This window comes from Salmo salar, chromosome 15 (genome assembly GCF_965601325.2).
Source record: "Salmo salar chromosome 15, fSalSal1, whole genome shotgun sequence".
NCBI lineage: Eukaryota > Metazoa > Chordata > Actinopteri > Salmoniformes > Salmonidae > Salmo > Salmo salar.
The window spans coordinates 73247906-73261498 of NC_138305.1; positions in this window are offsets into that span (position 1 = coordinate 73247906).

The window sequence follows — 13593 nt, forward strand, 5'->3', positions numbered from 1 at the left end:
AAAAATATATTTATTTCTGGCGAGACGCACTTTTAAATGGATAGTCGTTGGCCCAATGACTAGTGGTCTATGGGAACAGCTAGCATGTCATTGCGCTAACACTATTAGCAATTCCCCCCTCCCCCGCTAGCCTTGCCGCCACTGCTGAAAAAAATCCCAGGGGAAACACTGCTACACTACGCGTATGGAAATGCATTTTAAAAAAAGTCAGTTGATCTATTCAAGTCCCGAACATACCACAGTCCCTTCCGTGCTGGGTTCACGATGGACAGATTGTTGCAAGAGCTCCCACCAATGAGCAGATCGACCGGACCCCACTTCCAGATATGGATTGGATAAGAGTAGTGCGGTTTTAGTACTACAATGTTTAAAATCGTCAGTAAATGCGCTGTGCCCACATAACCAGACAACAGAATTGAAGTCCCCATACTGTACGTGCCGGACATCAGTATGATCTTGACTTCGTGGTTGATCTTGGAGACAGCAATTAACTCTGAACAGATCTCTGAGGCCACATATTTGTCCACCTTGAATCCCAGCTCTTTCAACACCAAGTAACCCGAGAGTCAAATGAGAACACATTAACAACCATTCTGACGCACATCTTCCTTCACAATCTTGTTATGTGTTAATGTGCAAAGACTCAGAAGGTCCTCTTCTCGTTAGACCTTAGAGGAGTATAATAGAATTTCCACCGTAGAACCAGAACAGTACAAAAACAGTAGAACATAGAATAGAATAATGTTCACAGTAAGATCTTCATAATAGAATCAGAACAAATAACAGCGGAATCAGAACAGTAGAATTAAAAGATAAATTAGTAGAATCTTTTCTGGAAAATCAGGACAACACAGAGTAGAATTGTAGATTCAGAATACAGGAATTCCGGCACTGCAGCTAACCTGTGCCAATCCCATCAAACAGTGAGAGAACCTTGATTGGTCGACGCATGTTGGCAGGGATGGACGGGTATACCCGGTGGAGCTCCTAGAGAGAGCAAAGGTCAAACTCTCTCATTCGGTTATTGACCAATAACAGCAGTAGCAGAATGTAAATTAATATTACTAATATGACAAATCAAAACAGAGAGCATTCCACCCTAAGGTTGTGTTACAAGAAAATATGGATTAAGGGGCCACTCACAAACTGAAAGGCACTATCATTTGCAAAAAACTCCTGGACATGGATGCTCCAGTCCAGATGGGGTTTCAGGGCACCGTGGGCATGATGTGGTTCGCACAGGTAGCAGATCTATGGATCCACCTCTTCAGAAAGTCGAAGGTACCTGGACCAACCAACATGTTTAGGCAGCCCGAACAGTAGGAGCTGTGGAGAAGAAATATGCTTCGAACATGACCCATGTCTGGAAGGTTTAGAGTAGACAATGGCATAGGGAGCATCATTGAAGGCTGGTGGAGGGATAAATGGGGAGGACGGTCCCTCCTACCACTAGCCTCCATTGGAGTTAGAGAGTAAGTAGCAAAGACTGTTACTCACCGGCAGCAGCTGTCGTTCCCACAGAGGATGACCTCCCGGCCAGCACAACACACTGTACAGTATGACTGGTAGCCATCTTCATCGTACCGAGTCTCAGTGAAGTTACCCTATAGGGAGATCATGTCGATTTTTTTTCAATGGCAGTATTAATCTGATCATTATTGTACCCTCTCTCCTTGAATTTTCTTTGCGTCTAAGCCATATTTCTGTCGAAATCTGATTTGTTTTTTGCAAATTCTTTTGAGTCGACAGAATTGGTTGTACGGAAACTGTTTTTCAAGGGAAGCTGGTGACAACTATCAGCCCTCAACAAATTGTTATGATCAGTAGGTTTCCTGTAAAGATCAGTGTATAGAACATTATCCTCACACAAAATCAGAAGATCAAGGAAACGGTTTTGACGTGTGTCAGATTGCATAGTAAATCTCAGGTGCTCAGAACAGGAGAGCATGGAATGCCTGAAGCTGTTTTGCATCACACCTCCATAGAATAAAAATATCATCAATATACCGTTTCCAAATAATAATGTTAGGCAAGAAAACATTTGAGAGTAAATGCACTGTTTCTCCATGTAACCCACATACAAATTAGCATAGTAAGGAGCCATAGGGGATCCCATAGCAGTACCCTTCTTCTGAATAAATATATAATTTACAAACATGAAGTAGTTGTGTGTGTGAGTACTATTTCAGCCAATAATGCATGCACTGGAAGGTAACTTATTAGGGTGACGTTACAGAAGAAAATGTTCCATGGCTTCAATACCGCCCTCGTGTGGAATATTTCTGTATAACGACTCAACATAAAAAGTAACTCAAAGTATTATCAGGGAGAGGATCGAAATATTCAATAATAGAGATCATACTGCTGCTGTCCTTTACAAAAGGAGGGGAGCTGTTCTGCGACTGGTCTAATAAAAAAGTAAACAAAAGTCGATAATGCCCATCAAGCATTTCACTACACTCGCAATAACATCAGCTAACCATGTGTATGTGACCAATACAATTTGATTTGATACAATAGGGTGCCCTGGAGGATTTGTAACATTCTTGTGTAATTTCGGCAAAGTATATAATGTGGCAATTTTAGGGTGTTGAATTGCCAAAAAGTCGTGTTTTTTTTTGGGGGGGGGGGGGGGGGGGGTAATCTGACCAGAATTGAAAACACCCATCTAGGACAGGAAAGATAATGTTCTGAAATTGGGAAGTGGGGTCACTTCGGAGTTTCTAAGAGGTGTTGTCAAGCAGTTGTTTATGACACTCATTTACATAAACTGTCCAATCCATGAGAACAACCGACCCACCCTTATCACCAGGACAGGTAAGGACTGACATATCGGATTGTAAATCAAGCAAAGTTTATAGTCTATCACTGTGCCATCCGTTTTGTCACCAAAGCCCCATACACTACCCACCACTGCGGCCTGTACGCTCTCGTTGGTTGGCCCTCGCTTCATACTCGTCGTCAAACCCACTGGCTACAGGTTATCTACAAGTCTTTGCTAGGTAAAGCCACGCCTTATCTCAGCTCACTGGTCACCATAGCAGCACCCACTCGTAGCACGCGCTCCAGCAGGTATATCTCACTGGTCACCCCCAAAGCCAATTCCTCCTTTGGTCGCCTTTCCTTCCAGTTCTCTGCTGCCAATGACTGGAACGAACTGCAAAAATCACTGAAGCTGGAGACTCTTACCTCCCTCACTAGCTTTAAGCACCAGCTGTCAGAGCAGCTCACAGATCACTGCACCTGTAAACAGCCCATCCAACCACCTCATCCCCAAACTGTATTTATTTATCTTTCTCCTTTGCACCCCAGTATCTCTACTTGCACATTCATCTTCTGCACATCTATCATTCCAGTGTTTAATTGCTATATTGTAATTACTTCGCCACCATGGCCTATTTATTGCCTTACCTCCCTTATCTTACCTCATTTGCACTCACTGTGTATAGACTGTTTTCTTTTTTCTACTGTATTATTGACTGTATGTTTTGTTTATTCCATGTGTAACTTTGTGTTGTTGTATGTGTCGAATTGCTATGCTTTATCTTGGCCAGGTTGCAGTTGCAAATAAGAACTTGTTCTCAACTAGCCTATCTGGTTAAATAAAGGTGAAATATATATATCTTTTTAAAACCTTAGGTAAATTATGGAAAGAAATGTACTCCTGTTTGTTCTTAAGGAGATTACTAACATATTTTTCAACGAGTCTGCAATATATCTCAATAGAGAGATTGAGAGATATATATATATATATATATAATGTGGCAGATCTCTTCAAGGTTAGGAGCATTTGTCACAAATTAAGTGGGAAACGGTCACCAAAATCACCCCAGAACGAGAGTTAATTCGAACAGGACAGTACCTGTGTGTTTGTTTCTCCGTCGGTACACGAATCGGGTTCTCGGTAGGTCCAGGTCCAAACGTCAACAGGTAATTCCAAAACAATCCAGCTCATACACGGTAAATCCAGCCAATATATATTGTCTCTTTCTCTATGGTTCACAGATTCTTCCAGCCCTCTCTCTCTCTTCCTGGTTTGTCTTGACCCTTTATCTGTGGGTCGGCCCCCCCTTCTGAGGGTTCCCCTTGCTTCTGGGAATTGTAGTTTTGGCAGTCGGCCATTTTGTGATCTGTAGTTCTGATCGGGGTGGCCATTTTAGTGATCGGGCAGAGCCCGTATATTAGTTCTGCTCTCACACATCTGCCATTTATCACTCGACCCCCTTCTTTGCCACACATCTCCCCCCTAGATCCGACCCCCTAGGTCGGGCTACTGCAGCAAAATATGCGTGCATGCGGGATAACCCATCCACATTTCCTTCCCTGCTCTGTGTTTCAAGTCAAAGTGAAACAGTTGGAGACTCAAAAACCACCGCATCACCCGAGCGTTCTTCTCTTTAGCCCTATGCATCCAGGTGAGTGGAGCATGGTCACTGGTGAGGGTGAACTGGTGCCCCAGCAGGTAGTATTTCAGGCTTTCTAGAACCCACTTTACTGCCAGTGCCTCTTTCTCAATGACTGAGTAGTTGGTTTCCCGTGGTTCCAGCTTCCTGCTTAAAAACAGGATGGGGTGTTCCACCCCTTCTACCACTTGGGAAAGTACTGCTCCCAAGCCGACCTCTGAGGCATCTGTCTGAACCCCGAACTCTCTCTCAAAGTCTGGTACCACCAGCACTGGATTACAGCAGAGAGCCTCCTGTAATGTCCTAAATGCTTTGGTGGCCCTTTCATCCCATTTGACCATGTTTGGCCCTCTGGCTCTAGTCATGTCGGTGAGTGGGGCGGCCACTGTGGCATAACTTGGGATGAACTTTCGGTGGTAACCGGTCAGCCCTAGGATGGCTCGAACCTGCTTCTTATTTACTGGTTTCGGCCATTCTCTAATTGCCTCCACCTTCTTACGTTTGGGTTTGATTAACCCTCTTCCCACGGTGTATCCCAGATACTCTGTTTCCTCTAACCCCACGTAACACTTGGCAGGGTTCACCATGAGCCCTGCCTTTCTAAGGGCGTCTAACACTGCCTGTACCCGGGGTAAGTGGGATTCCCAATCTGGGCTGTAGATCCCCACATCATCTAAATAAGCTGCGGTGTATGCTTGGTGCAGTTTTAGGACCTTGTCCATTAGCCGTTGAAAGGTGGCTGGGGCCCCGTGTAAGCAGAATGGCATGACGGTGTATTGAAACAAACCGTCAGAGGTTGCAAAGGCTGTCTTTTCTTTGGCCCTGGGGGTCAGAGGAATTTGCCAGTACCCTTTGGTCAGGTCCAGGGTCGTAATGTACCGAGCTTTACCAATTTTCTCCAGTAGTTCGTCTACTCGGGGCATGGGGTAGGCATCAATCTTGGCGATTTCATTTACCTTCCGAAAGTCGTTACAGAACCGCAAAGACACATCGGGCTTGGAGACCATCACAATTGGGCTAGACCACTCACTATGTGACTCTTCGATCACTCCAGCTGTCAACATTTTCTCCGTCTCTGCTCTAATCGCGGCCTGTTGAGCCTCGGGTACCTGATATGGCCTCATGCTCACTTTTCTCCCTGGTAGGGAAACGATATCATGAGCCGTAACCTCAGTTCGGCCGGGTACCTCTGAAAACACATCTCTGTTTTTCTGGATCAGGGTCTTTACTTCCTGTACTTGTGCTGGGGACAGAGTAGGGGAAATATTTACTTCGGCGGTCTCCTGAGTGTGTGTGGGGTACGTGACCATTAGTGTTTCTCTCTCTCTCCATGCTTTTAACAGGTTTATGTGATAGATCTGTTCCTGTGGCCTTCGACCTGGCTGTCGGATCCGATAATTAACTTCTCTTATTCTCTCCAGTACTTCATATGGTCCTTTCCATGTGGCTAGTAGTTTGCACTCTACCGTGGGGATCAGCACTAACACCTTATCTCCCGGTTGAAATTCCCTCAGGGTAGCCTGCCGGTTATAAATGTGCCGCTGGTGCTCTTGTGCTTGCCTCATGTGCTCTCTGATGATGGGCATGACTGTGGCTACCCTGTCTTGCATTGCCGTGACGTGCTCTATGACACTAGTATACGGGGTGGATTGGTGATCCCAGGTTTCCCGGGCGATGTCTAAGATTCCCCGGGGTGGCTCCCATAAACCAGCTCAAAGGGAGAAAACCCCAGCGAGGCATGAGGAACATCTCTAATGGCAAACATCAGATACGGCAACATGCAATCCCAGTTTTTCCCATCCTTATCAATTACCTTCCTCAGCAATGACTTCAGGGTACGGTTGAATCTCTCAACCAGCCCGTCCGTCTGAGGATGGTAAAACAATGTCCTCAACTGTTTCACCTGCCACAATTTACAAAGGTCCGCCATAAGGCGGGACATAAAGGGGGTCCCCTGGTCAGTAAGGATCTCCTTTGGAACCCCCACCCTGGTGAACAAGAGCACTAATTCCTTGGCGATATTTTTGGAAGCCATCGTCCGAAGGGGAATGGCTTCTGGGTAGCGAGTGGCATAATCTGGATTGATCAGAATGTATTGGTGCCCTTTGGCGGATTTGGGTAGTGGGCCCACTATATCCATCGCTATCCTCTCAAATGGCGTTTGGATTATGGGGAGTGGCACTAACGGGCTTCTAACAGCTGGTCGGGGAGCTGTTAACTGGCACTCCGGGCACTCTCCACAATGCCGAGCCACTTCAGCCTGAATTCCTGGCCAGTAAAACGTCCTTACAATCCGGTCTCAGGTTTTATCGATACCAAGGTGTCCACCCAGAATGTGCCAATGAGCTAGATCCAGTACTGTCCTCCGGTACTGGGTGGGGTCCAACAACTGTTCCACCACATCAACCCCTATTTTTGAGACTCTGTACACCAAACCCTTTTTTCATGATGAAGTGGGGAAAACTATTAGGCATCATCCCATCATTTATGGGAGTACCATCTACGACCTGCACATCTGCTCTGGCTTGCTGCAGGGTTGGATCCTGGTGTTGGGCCGTCCCGAAATTAGTCAAGGACCCTGCCAGGTCTGCTGGTTCTAGATAGTCGTCCTCTGGATTCAGATCGACCCCAGCCCCACTAGTACCGGGCTGTTCATTATCAACGAGGTCTGCCACTTCATCCTCATCCTCCCCTACTAGCACCGGTGAGGTTGGCCCCTGGGAGACCTCTTTTATTGGCTTTGGTTGAAGGCCCCATGCTTCTTCCTGCTTGGTCAGGGTTGTTGGCTTCTCAAATATGACGTTCTTTTGGCCTATCTTCGCAAAGTTAGGAAAGTATCTACCCAATATTACATCATATGGCATCTTTGGTACCACGCCGACCTCATAATCCAGCAGACCGTCCTCTGTTTGTATGCTCACTAAGGCTGTGGGGTACAGACGGGTATCCCCATGAATGCACGTAACACTGATATCCTGACTTGTATCCAGTTTATGAGTCGGCACTAGGTTTGCAACGACCAGGGTTAGCATACTGCCGGAATCCAGCAGTGCTTCAACCTCTTTCCCTTCAACCTTCACCCTGCACATATGTCTGTTTCTTGATCTTTCAAGTACAGTGGTTACCACAGGACATGCATACCATATATCATCTTCTTTTTCACCGAGGTTACATTGCATTGGCTTTTCTTTAATAGGGCAGTAGGCTGCAATATGTCCCGGTCGATTACAACTGTAACAGATAATAGGGTTTCAGGGGGGGGAGACCCCCTCGACCGGCTTTTCCCTTAGTGTCTTGGCCCGATTCTGAATCTTTCCTCACGGCCCCACGCTGCTCTCTTCCCCCTCCACATGTTGGGACAGTCTTACCCTGTCCGCTGGTTCGCCCAGGCCTGGAGAATGGGAATCTTTCCTCCCGTGCCTGCTCAGCTGTTCCTGCCGTACAATACCGTTCAACCAGGCCCACGAGATGGTCGGCGGAAAGTACCTCGTTCTGGCCAACCCATCGTCTCACTTCTTGGGGTAGACCTCACTGAAACTGGTCAAGTACGATGGTCTTGGCGGATTAACGGATCTCCGGTCGCAACCATTTCCGTGCCAGGTGAATAAAGTCAAACATCTGTGTTCGGTGGGGTTGTCCAGCTCGGTAGGACCACTGATGGAAGCGATGTGCCCTCACGGTATCGGTCACTCCCAGTCTAGTCAGAATCTCTCCCTTTAGTTTAGCGTAATCCTGTGCATCTTTCAACTCCAGATCGAAATACACTTTTTGAGCATCCCCTGCCAGGTATGGTGCCAGAAGCCCTGCCCATTCTTCTTTCGGCCACTTCTCCCTCTCTGCCGTCCTTTGTCATTTTTTGAAGAAAATGATTGGCCCGCCTCTGGGTATTTGCACCTGGTAACTGAGCCCCAATTTGATCCGCTAGCCCCTTTAGGCCTTCTCTTAACCTCTTGGGGCTAGGTGGGACGCTAGCGTGCCACCCGTGGTGCACTCCATCAACAGCAGGTGCATTTCAAGAGCGGCAAATTTGAATCCAAATAAATGTCAAAATTCAAATTTTTCAAAAATACAACTATTTTACACCATTTGAAAGATAAACATCTCCTTAATCTAACCACGTTTTACGATTTCAAAAAGGTTTTACGGCGAAAGCATAAATTTAGAGTATGTTAGGACAGTACATTTACAAGAGTTGTGTGTAATGTTTTGTCAAGTCAAAGACAGGGTCACCAAAACCATAAAACCAGCTAAAATGATGCACTAACCTTTTACAATCTCCATCAGATGACACTCCTAGGACATTATGTTAGACAATGCATGCATTTTTAGTTCTATCAAGTTCATATTTATATCCAAAAACAGCGTTTTACTATGGCATTGATGTTGAGGAAATCGTTTCCCTCCAATAACCGGCAGTCAAGTCAGCGTCACAAATTAAATAATTAAAATTAGAAAACATTGGTAAAATATTATATTGTCATTTAAAGAATTATAGATTTACATCTCTTGAACTCAATCAACTTGCCAGATTTAAAAATAACCTTACTGGGAAATCACACTTTGCAATAATCTGAGCACTGCGCCCAGAAAAATACGCGTTGCGATACAGACTAGACGTCATGTTGGGGAGATCTAAAATCGAAAATACTATGTAAATAATCCATTACCTTTGATTCTCTTCATCAGATGTCACTTCCAGGTATCACAGGTCCATAACGAATGTAGTTTTGTTCAAAAAAGCTCAACATTTATGTCCAAAAATCTCCGTCTCGTTAGCACATGATGTAAGCCAGCCGGACTTCTCGTCATGAACGAGGGGAAAAAATATATTTCCGTTCGTTCAAACATGTCAAACGTTGTATAGCATAAATCATTAGGGCCTTTTTTAACCAGAACATGAATAATATTCAAGGTGGACGAATGCATACTCTTTTATAACGTATTGGAACGAGGGTACCCAACATGAACTCGCGCGCCAGGTGTCTAATGGGACATCATCGTTCCATGGCTCTTGTTCGGTCAGATCTCCCTCCAGAAGACTCAAAACACTTTGTAAAGGCTGGTGACATCTAGTGGAAGCAATAGGAAGTGCCAAAATATTCCTAAGCCCCTGTGTTTTTCAATGGGATAGGTTTAAAGTCAATACAACACATCAGGTATCCACTTCCTGTCAGAAAATGTCTCAGGGTTTTGCCTACCAAATGAGTTCTGTTATACTCACAGACACCATTCAAACAGTTTTAGAAACTTTAGAGTGTTTTCTATCCATATATAATAAGTATATGCATATTCTAGTTACTGGGTAGGATTAGTAACCAGATTAAATCGGGTACATTTTTTTTATCCAGACGTGCAAATGCTGCCCCCTAGACCCAACAGGTTAACTCCCGGGTGTACCTCTCTTGCTCTTTTCTGAGCAGCTGGTTGGTGCGGTGCTGGACCTGTAACGTGTCCTGATACATTCGCATTAAATCCTGATGAGCTATTTGTTGAACTCTAGTTGCCTCTTGTTGGGCGGCCGCCACTTGTAACAGGGCCTGTATGGCTCCCTCCATACTCATTTTCCCGAGAAACTGTCCTAACCAAACAAAGGCAAAAAAATAAAAAACCTGACTCCCCTTTGGAGTGCTAACTGAACATTTTTTATTTTTCTACCTAACCAGCGGTATGGTTAGTCCTTTGCCCGCATTCTCCACCACGTGTGGCAGACCTCTTCAAGGTTAGGAGCGTTTGTCACAAATTAAGTGGGAAACTGTCACCAAAATCACCCCAGAATGAGAGTTCTTTCGAACAGGACAGTACCTGTGTGTTTGTTTCTCTGTCCGGGTCCACCTAGGCCGCAGGCAAGGTCAAGGATAGCAGTGTTCGGTACACGAATCGGGTTCTCGGTAGGTCCAGGTCCAAACACCAACAGGTAAATCCAAAACAATCCAGCTCATACATGGTAAATCCAGCCAATATATATCGTCTCTTTCTCTATGGTTCACAGATCCTTCCAGCCCTCTCACTCTCTTCCTGGTTTGTCTTGACCCTTCATCTGTGGGTCGGCCCCACCTTCTCAGGGTTCCCCTTGCTTCTGGGAATTGTAGTTTTGGCAGCCGGCCATTTTGTGATCTGTAGTTCTGATCGGGGTGGCCATTTTAGTGATCGGGCAGAGCCCGTTTATTAGTTCTGCTCTCACACATCTGCCATGTATCACTCGACCCCCTTCTTTGCCACAATATATACAGTTGAAGTCGGAAGTTTATATACACTTAGGTTGGAGTCATTAAAACTCGTTTTTCAACTACTCCACAAATTTCTTGTTAACAAACTATAGTTTTGGCAAGTCGGTTAGGACATCTACTTTCTGCATGACACAAGTGATTTTTCCAACAATTGTTTACAGACAGATTATTTCACTTATAATTCACTGTATCACAATTCCAATTGGTCAGACGTTTACATACACTAAGTTGACTGTGCCTTTAAACAGCTTGGAAAATTCCTGAAAATTATGTCATGGCTTTAGAAGCTTCTGATAGGCTAATTGACATAATTTGAGTCAATTGGAGGTGTACCTGTGGATGTATTTAAAGGCCTACCTTCAAACTCAGTGCCTCTTTGCTTGACCACTAGCGGTTCTGGGGGGGGGGGCAGTGTCCCTGTGCCAACAACAATTTTGGACCCCCTTGTTTCCCCCCTAAATGTGGAGTATGAAATCATTTTTACATAACTAATGCCTGCAATGCAGTGAAGAAAACGATATGACAACAATAACATCTAATGTAACTGGCCCCTCTAACAGAACAACTGGCCCCAGCTTGGCCCCCCCAGTTGAAATGGTCTAGAACCGCCACTGTGCTTGACATCATGGGGAAATCAAAAGAAATCAGCCAAGAATTCAAAAAATTCATTGTAGACCTCCACAAGTCTGGTTCATCCTTGGGAGCAATTTCCAAACGCCTGAAGGTACCACGTTCATCTGTACAAACAATAGTACGCAAGCATAAACACCATAGGACCACGCAGCCGTCATACCGCTCAGGAAGGAGACGGTTTATGAACGTACTTTGGTGCGAAAAGTGCAAATCAATCCCAGAACAACAGCAACGGACCTTGTGAAGATGCTGGAGGAAACAGGTACAAAAGTATCTATATCCACAGTAAAACAAGTCCTATATCGACATAACCTGAAAGGCCGCTCAGCAAGGAAGAAGCCACTGCTCCAAAACCGCCATAAAAAAGCCTGCAAACTACTGTTTGCAGCTGCACATGGGAACAAAGATTGTACTTTTTGGAGAAATGTCCTCTAGTCTGATGAAACAAAAATAGAACTGTTTGGCCATAATGACCATCGTTATGTTTGGAGGAAAAAGGGGGACGCTTGCAAGCCGAAGAACATCATCCCAACCGTGAAGCATGGGGGTGGCAGCATCATGTTGTGGGGGTGCTTTGCTGCAGGAGGGACTGGTGCACTTCACAAAATAGATGGCATCATGAGAATGGAAAATTATGTGGATATAATGAAGCAACATCTGAAGACGTCAGTGAGGAAGTTAAAGCTTGGTCGCAAATGAGTCTTCCAAATGGACAATGACCCCAAGCATACTTTCAAAGTTGTGGCAAAATGGCTTAAGGACAACAAAGTCAAGGTATTGGAGTGGCCATCACAAACCCTGACCTCAATCCTATAGAAAATTTGTGGGCAGAACTGAAAAAGTGTGTGTGAGCAAGGAGGCCTACAAACCTGACTCTGTCAGGAGGAATGGGCCAAAATTCACCCAACTTATTGTGGCAAGCTTGTGGAAGGCTACCCAAAACTTTTGACCCAAGTTAACTTCTCTAGGGTAGGGGGCAGTATTTTGACGTCCGGATGAAAAACGGACCCAAATTAAACTGCCTATTACTCGGGCCCAGGAACTAGAATATGCATATTATTAGAAAACACTCTGAAGCTTCTAAAACTGTTTGAATGGTGTCTGTGAGAACAGAACAGAACTCATATGGCAGGCAAAAACCTGAGAAGAATCCAACCAGGAAGTGGGAAATCTGAGACTTGTAGTCTTTCAAACCATTGCCTATTCAGACTACGGTGTCTGTGGGGTCATGTTGCACTTCCTACGGCTCCACTAGATGTCAACAGTCTTTAGAAAGTTGTTTGAGGCTTCTGTGGTGAATTTTGAGGGAATAACAGCCGGTTCAAGCAGTGGACTGTCTGAGGTCATGTAGTTACTTCATGCGCGTTCACGCATGGCTAGCATTTTTATTTTTCTTCTGTAATGAATACGCTATTGTCCGGTTGGAATGTTATCGATTATTTATGTTAAAAACACCCTAAGGATTGATTGTAAACATCGTTTCACATGTTTCTACAAACGGTAATGGAACTTTTGAGCTTTTCGTCTATTGATTTGCGCTCCCGCATCGTGCCTTTGGAATAGTGTTCCAGACGCGCCAACAAAATGGAGGTATTTGGACATAAATTATGGACTTTATCGAACAAATTAAATTTCTTGTGGGAGTCCTGCGAGTGCATTCCGTCGAAGATCAGCAAAGGTAAGGAAAGATTTATAACACTAATATAGAGTTTTATTGATGCCATGACTTGGCGGGTAGCTGTATAGCTTGCATTGATGGCTGAGCTCTGTACTCAGAATATTGAACAATGTGCTTTCTCCGTAAAGTTATTTTGAAATCTAACACAGCGGTTGCATTAAGTAGTAGTCTATCTATAATTCTTTAAATAATTGTTATGTATTTTGTCAATGTTTATGATGAGTATTTCTGTAAATTAATGTGCACATTCACCGGAAGTATTGGGAGGCAAACATTTTCTGAACATCACGCGCCAATGTAAAATGCTGTTTTTGGATATAAATATGAACTTGATCGAACAAAACATACATGTATTGTGTAACATAATGTCCTATGAGTGTCATCTGATGAAGATTTTCAAAGGTTAGTGCTTAATTTTAGCTGTATTTCTGGTTTTTGTGACGCCTCTCCTTGCTAGGAAAATGGCTGTGTGGCTTTTCTTGTTTAGGTGGTGTCCTAACATAATCTAATGTTTCGCTTTCGCTGTAAAGCCTTTTTGAAATTGGACAGTGTGGTTGCATTAAGGAGAAGTGTATCTTTAAAATGGTGTAAAATAGTCGTATGTTTGAGAAATTTGTATTATGCGATTTCTGTCATTTTGAATTTGGCGCCC